This window comes from Sinocyclocheilus rhinocerous, unplaced genomic scaffold, assembly GCF_001515625.1.
Source record: "Sinocyclocheilus rhinocerous isolate Xijiao unplaced genomic scaffold, SAMN03320098_v1.1 scaffold3824, whole genome shotgun sequence".
NCBI lineage: Eukaryota > Metazoa > Chordata > Actinopteri > Cypriniformes > Cyprinidae > Sinocyclocheilus > Sinocyclocheilus rhinocerous.
The window spans coordinates 168116-179193 of record NW_015641015.1 but is presented as its reverse complement, the minus strand read 5'-3'; the positions used below and the strand labels follow the sequence as shown (position 1 = coordinate 179193).

General features: G+C 38.1%; 1 pseudogene; it reads left to right on the top strand.

Annotated features, from left to right (window-relative positions):
* The first annotated feature begins 4711 nt into the window (after positions 1-4711).
* LOC107753718 (canalicular multispecific organic anion transporter 1-like) overlaps positions 4712-11078 on the top strand; it is a 28653-nt pseudogene continuing 22286 nt past the window's right edge.

Below are 11078 nucleotides of genomic sequence, written 5' to 3'. Positions count from 1 at the left end.
ACCCCTGGTTATCCGATGTTCTTCGTGAGCATCGGACCAAACTCAGGGCAGCAGAGAGAAAATGGCGCAAATCAAAATATCCATCAGACCTGAGTATGTATCAGTCTTTGCTTTCATCTTTATCTACTGAAGTCCATACTGCCAAATCGTAATATTTCCACAACAAGATCAACAGCGCTCCAGACACACGTAATCTCTTTTCGCCACATTCTTCACAGACAAAACTAGAACAATCAGTAGTCAATTCTCAGCCCCACACACACAGGACCTCAAACCAACCACATCCAGTGTTATAACTCCCCTCTTCTTCTTCTTTCTCCTCACTGAAGTATCAAAACTTCTCCTCTCCATCCATCCTACAACATGTCCTCTAGACCCAATCCCCTCACACCTTCTCCAAGCAATCTCTCCTACACTCTTACCAGCTCTCACACACATCATCAACACATCTCTCCTCACAGGCACTTTCCCCACTGCAGTCAAGCAGGCTCGGGTAACCCCACTGCTCAAAAAACCTACATTAAACACTTCACTTACAGATAGGTACAGACCTGTCTCTCTCCTTCCATTCAAAGCGAAAACCCTCAAACGAGTTGTTTTCAACCAGGTATTTTTTTTTTTCACAGAACAACAAATTTGACGCTAACAAGTCAGGTTTCAGGAGTGGCCATTTAACTGAGACTGCGCTATGTCAGTCACAGAAGCCGTGCGGATTGCAAAAGCTGATTCCAAATCATCAGTTCTTATTCTGCTGGATCCATCTGCTGCTTTTGACATTGTCAATCATCAGGTCCTCCTGTTCGCCCTCTCATCACTGGGCATCACAGGGATTCCACTTAGCTGGTTTGAATCCTATCTCACTGGTAGGTCTTTCAGGGTGGCTTGGGGAGGGGAGGTATCCAAAGCACATCTTGCTATGCTGATGACACACAGCTCTATCTCTCATTTCAACCAGATGATCCAACAGCAGCTGCACAGGTCTCAGGCTGCCTGGCGGACATCTTGGCATGGATGAAAGAACATCACCAACAGCTCAAGCTGGCAAAGACTGAGCTTCTAGTCTTTTCTGCCACTCCAACTCTACAGCATGATGTCACCATCCAGCTAGGTTCTGCTAAAATTATCCCATCAACTTCGGTCAGAAATCTTGGTGTAATCTTTGATGACCAGCTGACCTTCAAAGACTACATTGCAAAGACTGCTCGATCTTGCAGGTTTGCATTGCACAACATCAGAAAGCACCCGCCTACCTCCACTCACTATTACGAATCTACATCCTCTCCAGAAGTCTGAGATCCACTAGTGAGCGACGCCTCGTGGTACCTTCACAGAAAGGCTCAAAATCACTTTTCAGAACATTCTCGTTCACCATTCCTGGCTGGTGGAATGATCTTCCCACCCCTATCCGGAATGCTGAATCCCTGACAATTTTCAAGTGACAGCTGAAAACTCATCTCTTTCATGCTACTTGACTTCATCCTAAATAAATACAAATAAAAAAACGTTGTCTTTCTCTTTATTTATTCCTTCCCTTTCTAGCTTGTACTTATTTGAAAAAATGCCTGAAACTTGGTATTACGAGCACTTCCTGTGTCTGTTTGCCTCTTTAAGAAGAATCGCTTTATGTATTCCCCAATTGTAAGTCGCATTGGATAAAAGCATCTGCAAAATGACAATGTAAATGTAAATACAGCGGATGTACACACATCACATTTACACAAATGTAAATGTACACACATCACCATTTTTCTCAGTAAATATATTTCTAAAGGTGCTGTTGACATGAAATTTTCACCAGATGTCGGTAACAATCTATGTAATCCATACATACAAAGAAAACAATACAAATAAATTCAGAAATTAAGTTCTGTGTAATCTAACAATTCTCTTTCTTAACTCAAAACTTGCTTACTGAAATCTATTTAATACTTTGTTCAAAAGCCTTTGTTGGTCATGACAGCTTTAAGACGCCTCCTGTATGGAGAAACTAGTCGTATGCATTGCTCAGGTGTGATTTTGGCCATTCTTCCACACAAACAGTCATCAAATTTTGAAGGTTCCATGGGCCTCTTCTATGAACTCTAATCTTTGGTTCTTTCCATAGATTTTCTATTGGATTCAAGTCAGGTGATTGGCTGGACCATTCTAGCAGCTTTACTTTTTCTCCAACAGTTCTCACTGGAACATTCAGAAGTATAGAAATCTTTCTGTAACCAATGCCATCAGTATGTTTTGCAACAATAAGGTTGTGAAGGTAATATTAATTTCCACTGACAAGGGGCAGGATTGCTTTCTAATTACTGATAGATTTCTGCTGGGGTCTTGGCTTTCCTTGCCTTTTTGCTCCTCCCTTTCTTCATGTGTTCAATACTTTTTCCCTGTGTCATTCTACTTCATTACACAGAACTTAATTTCTGAACTTATTTGTTTTGCTTTCTTTGTATGTATGGATTACTTGGATTGTTACCGACATCTGGTGAAAATTTCATGTCAACAGCACCTTTAGAAATATATTTACTGAGAAAAATGGTGATGTGCTCAATACTTCTTTTACCCGCTATATATACTGTGGCAGGATCGTGGAACCCTGGAACTCTTTGGAAAGGTCAACCCTGAGATCATAATCTGATCTGTCCATCTATAATATGAAGGACAACGTGAAGTTGGGTGCGGGGAGTACACGCTCAGCGATCAATGCTTTCTTACCTGGCTCTTAGCCACGGGGCGAGGGTAGTTACTGCCACAATCTTGTCTTACTGAGGTTTGATGAGGCCACGACCAATCCAATATCCAAGGTACCGTGCTTCACCAGATGGGACTTCCTGGAGTTGTCTGTGAGTCCAGCCCTCCTGAGTTCCGACAGGACCTTCCGGAGTCGGATGAGTAATTCTCTATTACTATGATAATTAGAACATATTTAACATTCTTTAGTGTTTGCTCACCAGAAATATAGCGCTTATATGACCAATATAGCTAATTTGACGGATTGTTTAAAAGTAGGTGGAAAAAACTTTAGTTCGCTAATTCTGTGACATCATTTTCATTAGGGAAACCATTATAAGCAAAAATGTCATTTTGTCTGTCATGCTGATGTGTCCTTGAATCCTCAATGAGTCACAGTACACTGTATCTTGTCATGTCTGATGTAATGATTAACTGTAAACATTATCAGTGGCCAGAAGATCATAATGTGAACAAATAGACTTGAAGAATTTGGAAGTTGTTTTTTTGGGCATAAACATTGCATGTATATTTTTGTTATATTCTTAGCCTTGTTTGGTATTAATCTCTTCTCATATGAGCATAGAATGTTTCATAGTGATGTTCTCTTTCTATAATATAATTGACAATAATCTAATCTAATCTATAAAACAAGAATTTACAGACAATTATTTCTCTCTCTCTGTGTGTGTGTTTGCTTTACCAATTACCAGGGGCCTGTACCATGATGGTGGCTAAACAAACTCGGGGTTACAGGATTAGTTTTGAGTTGACAAAACCAAACCAGTCCAATCCGGCTTTGTTGGTACCATGAAGCTCATCATCAACTTTCTCTGTCAACTCAGGCTTTGATCCTGAGTTAATGGAGCACGTGCACATGAAAGAGTGACATCAGTAATGAACAGCCAATCAGATGCCTTGAAACTGTGATTCACTTCTTGAGAGAGAGTCAGTGCGATTCACTACCAAAGATTAAAATATTAAACTATATGAAGAATTTAAACACATTTACAAGATGAAACGATCTATCCATGAAAGAGGAAAACTTAAAGAAAACATCTTGCCTTATAAGTGCATGTAAAAGTTGTAAAGTTAGTTCATAGAGTTGATAATACAGTATTTATAGGTATAAAAACAATAAAATCTAAGCTCATATGCTGTCATGTTTAAAGCTATTGATTCTAAAACGTATTTATATTGCATATTATCTATATGTTTATATTAATTTAAAATAAAAGCTTAATAATTACTATTAAACTAAGCTAGCTTGTGTAATGGATTAAGGGTATAATAATTATATAAATCATATAAAATAATTATAAAAAATAATAATCTCTAAATTCAGACATCTTTAAAAATGTTTTACTATGTAGCGTCCTGTAATTTGGAGTATGAGAAACTGGGGGAGTGGCTTTATTGCGTCAGACATGTGTCACTTTGCTTGAAGCTGATTGGTCAAATTTCGGTTTGAGATCTCTAAACCAGAACATAACCTGCCCCAGAGCAGGTTAGCTGTGGAGTGTAAGTTACTAAGGCAATGAATGCTGCTAAAAGCCAAGTCACTTTCACGGTACCTAAAACCCAGGATTGGTGCAAACTAAACTGAAACTTACCTGGCTAGCCAGCTAATCTGGCTTCATGGTACAGGCCCCAGGCCGTGTGTTGTTAACTTGTTGCGACGTTTGTGGAATCCTGAACAGCTATATATGGATATACTGTAGATATGAAATACTTTGAAGAAGCACAAAAGACGGATAGTCTATTCTTAAACAATGACAAGCATAATACACATTTTACCCAAACATAACACTAACCACAGGCAGCTATCCTGTGTTTATCTTTCTTTAAAGATGTTATGTGAAAGACAGGAAATGACAGGAAACCCTACGCTCCTAACCCCACAGAAGCAGAAAGAGGGAAATGTGTCTCTCACGCTGTGTGTCCCTCCTACCCCTCCTCACATGTACATGACCATGTTGAATCTGGACTTTAGACTGGTGAGTAATGAAAACTGAACCATTCTTTTTGAAAAAGTGGGGAAAGGTTAAACTCATTTTTATGCATTTATTCAGACAGGACGCTCTGAGACAACATTGTCACTTAGAGGAGCTCGAGGGAGCCGATGTGGATGACGTCTCTTAGAGGATTATTTAAAAGAAGACCAAAGTTAAGGGTATTAGAAAAATATAGATCAAGGTTTATGTGACTTATCCACATAACTTTACAGCTTAGATAATCAATATAAGTTTATATCTGAGAGAGTCAGCTGGTGTTCGTGTGCTGTGAAAGAAAAGCATCATCTGTTTTTGCTGCTGGTCAGTTGTGATGGAAGAAACATGTCTGCTGCACTAGAGGAATACTGAGGCTCTATTTTCTGGGTAAGTTCCGTCATTAATAAAACATAAAACATTCTTCTGTTCTATGGAGTTTCTAATTTTCATGTTTCTAAGTTCTGAATGATAATACAGTGCGATTTCACTATTTACCACAGTACTAAAGGGATATTGTAGGATTCATATTCACAAAAAGTGACACCAAATGATATTTTAACCTGCTCAGAGATAAATGATGTTGCTGGGACAAGTGAAGACGTGGCCATGCTTTATATTCTAAAGGGTTTAGAGTTTACATTTTTCAGTTTATAATCATTTTGTAAAAGAAATTGCTAATGCCCATTACAATTGGTTCTGAACAGTATCAAAATATGGATTTGTTGTAAAATATTTTAAGAAATTGTAAATACATTAAGGCTTATGTGAAATAATTGTAGATTAATGGTGTTTTAATGAATGTGGTTTTATTAAACAACATATTTATATTTAAGATGTGCATTTATATTTAAGAAGTTAATTTTATTACTGGAAGTGGAGTTAGTTTAAAAATATAGCTGTAACAAGAAAAACAGAAAGAAAAAAAAACTGTGACGTAAACAAAGAATGAAATAATGCATCTGGTAATAGAAATTCTGTGTGAATCTGACAAATGCCTAGAATTACGTTTTTGAAAGAAAGAAAGAAACTCCATTTGATTCAGGGGCACAAAACAATTCAACAATTTTAGCAAACATCATGGCAAATTTCAACTTAGTCAAACAGCTATGGAGTAGACATGCAATGCTCAAAGATGTTTAGCAAGCTTCTTTAAGCTTTACTTTACGATGAAAAGATAAAGGTCAAATGTGAGTGACACCAAAAATGGGATGATATCACAAATGACAAAAACACAAAGATGTAAACAACATTAAAACAAGATGTCCATTGGACTGGAAGGTCTGAACGGGCTAACGATCCTGCACCTACAGTTTGTAAAATAAATGACCTTAGTAGGTAACTTATGTAGAAGAAGAAAAAAAATCTAAGTTCACGGCATTGTATTTTGATAGTAATGAAATTACTTAAGTCATACACTATTTTTGCATGTGTAACTAGTATAATCTATGTAATCATTAACAGTCTGACAGAGTCAGCAAAATCACACTGAGTCACAGTGAGCCTGCAGATGACCTCCTGCCAATCTGTCCTTCCACTGACGTCATGCCATTCATACAGTCTTCCTCACTCATGTGTATGTGTGTGTGTGTGTCAGAATGCCTCGTACCTGCAGCGTCCGGACCCGGATCTGCCGATCTGTGTGGAGCGCACGGTGCTGGTGTGGCTGCCGTTAGCTTTCCTGTGGCTTTGTGCTCCATGGGGCTTCACGACTCTCTGTAAGAAACCAGCCAAAGCTCAGCTCTCAAAACTCTACATCTGCAAACAGGTGACGGTAATAATTCAACGACAGTCATTTTAAAATATTTCACCGGAGATAGTCAAATGAACAACAAGTACTGAAGCCGTGTATACAACATATAACACAGTAAGTCACATTTAATAAAATGTTCAGATCAGAAACATTTAGCCTGCTTCAGTCAAATCTCATCGCTCGTAGTATCAGCTCACTCATCATTTCTGTGGACATCAGGAGACTGTTCTCAGTTCTGTGTGTTGCAGTAAGCTGTTTCACTCAGATATATGCCACAAAATTTGATCACAACCTCTGTTTCATGCTGACTTTAAAGGAGAGTTCACCCAAAAATTACAAATCAGTCCTCATTTATTCTTACCCTTGTCGAGCCACATTCTCCTCATGATGGTTAGAGTCCAGTGTCACTGTATGGACAAAAACAACTGAAACATTCTTCAAAATATTAAAGCAATAAGCCCCGTGAAGCCGTGGTTTACAGTGAATTTATAACAGCTAAGGGGCGTTGTTACGACACGAAGCAGAGTAAACCACCTTTAGCTGTTATAAATTCACTGTAAACCACGGCTTCACGGGGCTTATTGAATAAAACAGAGCAAATAAAGTGTAATGATATTAATAAAAACAGTATTCTTCCACCAAACAATGTAGTTCCTCAGAAACAGTTGTGGTTGCTACAAAGTGGTTGCCGAGCAACACACAGAAGTAAACAAAGGTGTATGTTTGTAGAGTAATTTACAACAGCTTTGAATGCGGCTCAGCCAATCAGAATCAAGGACCGGAACTCTCCGTTTTATAATATCTTTTTTATTCCATAGAAAAGAGAAATACATAAAGATTTAGAATGACGAAGAGGAGGCAGTCATGAGATTTTAGAAATTGGGTCAAATATTCCTTTAGGTTTGGTTAGTCTAAGAGATCTGATTTTTACAAAATGGGTTGTTATGGTGTTTCACCTTCATGTAGCAGTGCAAGTCATATTTTTGACTAGGCTATGTAAATAATAATTTGTGATTATACAGTTGCTTCTCTCTTTTAAAGTAGCTAATGGTAATTTTCAGATTTTAAAGATTTTTGTAATTTAATCGAAACCCCAAAAAATAAAGTTGGTAACAATTTACTTAAAGCCTTTATGTATCATGCATTATAACTATTCATAATGTGTGTTGTAATACATTATATCTTGTCATAATAATTATAACTGAATTTAAAATGCATAGTGTAACAATGAATTGGTAAGTTTTACAATGTGGTTACAATTATTCATGAGATTGTACAATGCATTACAAGGCATAATTAACACATTTTAACTACTTTTATAATGCATTATATATATAAAGGCTTTAGTAATGTGACCCAATGTTTTGCAACTTGTTGTCTGATTAATTGGCGCTCTCACATCCTATCATTGCTGTTGTCGTGCAAAAGGTTGTGGCTGGCCTGCTGCTCCTGACAGCGATAGCGGAGCTGGCGCTCACTCTCGCTGAGGATTATGGGCCGTCGAGTGATTCCACAGCTCAGAAACATCCAGCGGCGCTCTACACAAATCCGGTTCTGTTCGCCGTCTCATGGGTAACCTATAGAAGCATTTATTTAATAAACCGTGTAACTTACATGGAGTTAAGATCACTCAGTAAATAACTGAAGATGTTGATGTGTTGAGTGGTTGGTGTTTGTGTAGGTAGTTGTGATGCTGTGCCAGGAGTGTGTGCGGCGCAGACCGAGATCTGTGGACTCCGGGAGTCTCTTTGTGTTCTGGCTGCTTCAGGTGTTGTGTGCCGTCTTCCAGTTCCAGACTTTACTGAGAGATGCACTGAACAAGGTACTGACAGCAGCACTCACAGCTCCACATCTGCCTGTGCTGCGGATTATTGCTTGCATATGCTGTATTGGACAAAATGATCAATATGATTAAACTTTGTTGGTGAACTTGCTGCACACGATCTACTCCACGCCTTCTTCATCTGATTGATAGTTTAGAGCTTTTTATCAAGTCTTGTAGTGTAATTGTACAAATGTCCTCCTTCAGCTCGTGCTTCTCGTGTCTTTTTGCTGTCAAAAGTAAGCGTCAAGCCTTTATTTCTTCAGCTCTCAATCACTGCATTATATGTTTGGATCATTTCAATCTCATCTTACTAAGACATATTATTGGAGATATAGAGTGACTACTGATATTTAGATCATTTTATGTCAGAATCTGCTGTGCTGTTATAAAGATCTCATTGATTTACAGTACAAGCATCAGAATTTCAGCAGATAAATATCAGCACTTGCATGAAATTAATATATTTGCTCAGTTTGAGTCATTGAATAAACTTGAACTGTATTTTTATCCATAATCTCACTAGATCAGATTTTATGAGCCATAAAAGCCTGATGCATCATATATACGATACTCAACAGAAAACACTTATGAAAGCTTTTTAGAAAAAATAAAATAAAATAAATCACCACAAGACAGCTGACAACTATTAGGCCTATACTGTATGTACCCACCTTTATCTGCATTCATAAAGTAAATTAACTATTTGGTTCACTGTTTATATCTTTGTTAAATGTAAATTACAATACACATTTCAGTGTGGACTATAAGCTTTAAAGTATTATAAACATTAACATTATTAATTTCTTTAAATCCAATTTAAAACAATGTGTGTTTTGAAAAGAGATACAGTACATAATTCAAACTGACTTAACTTGATTTCAAATTTTAAACTGACATTTGTTAATGTAGTATGAACGAACAATGGACAATTGTATATCTATAAATAAATATTGACAAATCATTCTTCATTTTTGATGCATGACAGATGTGTGCCTATAATGCATGAAGTAATGTCACTGAATTAAATGTTATTGTACAGATTGCTGAAATAATCATGCATTTGACATGATTTTCCTTAGGAAGAAATCGACGATCTTCCGCGGTTCTGTCTGTTCTACATCAGCTACGGACTGCAGCTGATCGCTTTGGTTTTATCAGCCATCGCTGATGTTTCACCTGAAGTTAAAATAATTTCACAGACGGTACGGAAAGCGTGTGAGAAATCTTACATGTAATGTCACTTAAGCATTCAGTGAATGTATATTTGTCAAATTTACTGTATCTAATTCATTGCAGAATCCTGAAGCCAAAGCAACGTTTCTCAGCAGAATCACCTTTAGCTGGTTCAACAGGTGGATCTGAGTTTACTTTTGTTCCTCATTTTGCATTTCTGTCGTCTGTCTTCTTTTTTTCTTTTTACTGATTAGACCATCTGCTGATGACCTTCTGCATGTCACTGTTGTGTCTGTTCAGTACACACAATCTGTATTGTTAAAAGCGCTATATAAATAAAGGTGACTTGACTTGACTTGACCATCTGCTGATGACCTTCTGCATGTCACTGTTGTGTCTGTCTAAGCATTCAGTGAATGTATATTTGTCAAATTTACTGTATCTAATTCATTGCAGAATCCTGAAGCCAAAGCAACGTTTCTCAGCAGAATCACCTTTAGCTGGTTCAACAGGTGGATCTGAGTTTACTTTTGTTCCTCATTTTGCATTTCTGTCGTCTGTCTTCTTTTTTTCTTTTTACTGATTAGACCATCTGCTGATGACCTTCTGCATGTCACTGTTGTGTCTGTTCAGTACAAGTCCTATACTGTATGTGCAATGTATTGGTCTTTCATATGCATAATACTCCTGTGAATCTTGTTCCTCAGCATGCTAATCAAAGGCTTTAAGAGACCTCTGGTTCAGGAGGACATGTGGGATCTGAATGAGAAGGACTCCACTCAGACGATCTGTCGGGAGTTTGAGGACATTATGGCGAAAGAGCTGAAAAAAGCCCATAGCAGCCTGCAGAAGAAACAAAATAAACGAAAGACTAAAAATGATCATCAGAGCGGTTTGGCCAAGGGAGTCAGTCAGGATGTTTTAGTTATGGTAAAACAATCATCTTCCATAGTTTATATAGTAGATAGGTACAGTATAGTGTATAAACGCCTCACAGCATTACTAATAATGACTGTCTGAGAGTATGGTGAATTTGCAACATACTGAAAAAAACAAAACATTCTCTGGATTAACTTTAAAAAATAAATTTTTTCTAAACATGTCTAGTTTCTTACAGTCAAATGTATTAGCTTTTTTCAAATTATGGTTATGATTTGGTTCAAATCTTACATTTTGATTTCATACAATTCAAAATTATTTCTTTTCACAAAGACAAAAGCATGCTTACTGTCACGATTCGCCTACTGTGACGGAGACGAGGAGACGAAGGAGTGTGGAGACGAAGGGCATTACCATCAAACAGTGTTTATTAATCCAAACATCGAACTTACAAGCAGGAACTCACACGTAGGTTGAGGGGTTGACGTACACATAAACAACACATGGAGCACAAGGGGAGAGAAGAAAACACACACAGACACGGAACAGGAGCAGACAGTTCAGGAGGCCATGGCGGAGCAGGCAGCTCGGGGTGCCATGGCGGAGCTGGCAGACTACGAGGCCATGGCGGAGCAGACAGTTCAGGCCATGGCGGAGCAGGCAGCTCGGGGCGCCATGGCGGAGCAGACAGACTAGGAGGCCATGGCGGAGCAGACAGTTCAGGGGGCCTGGCCTCGAC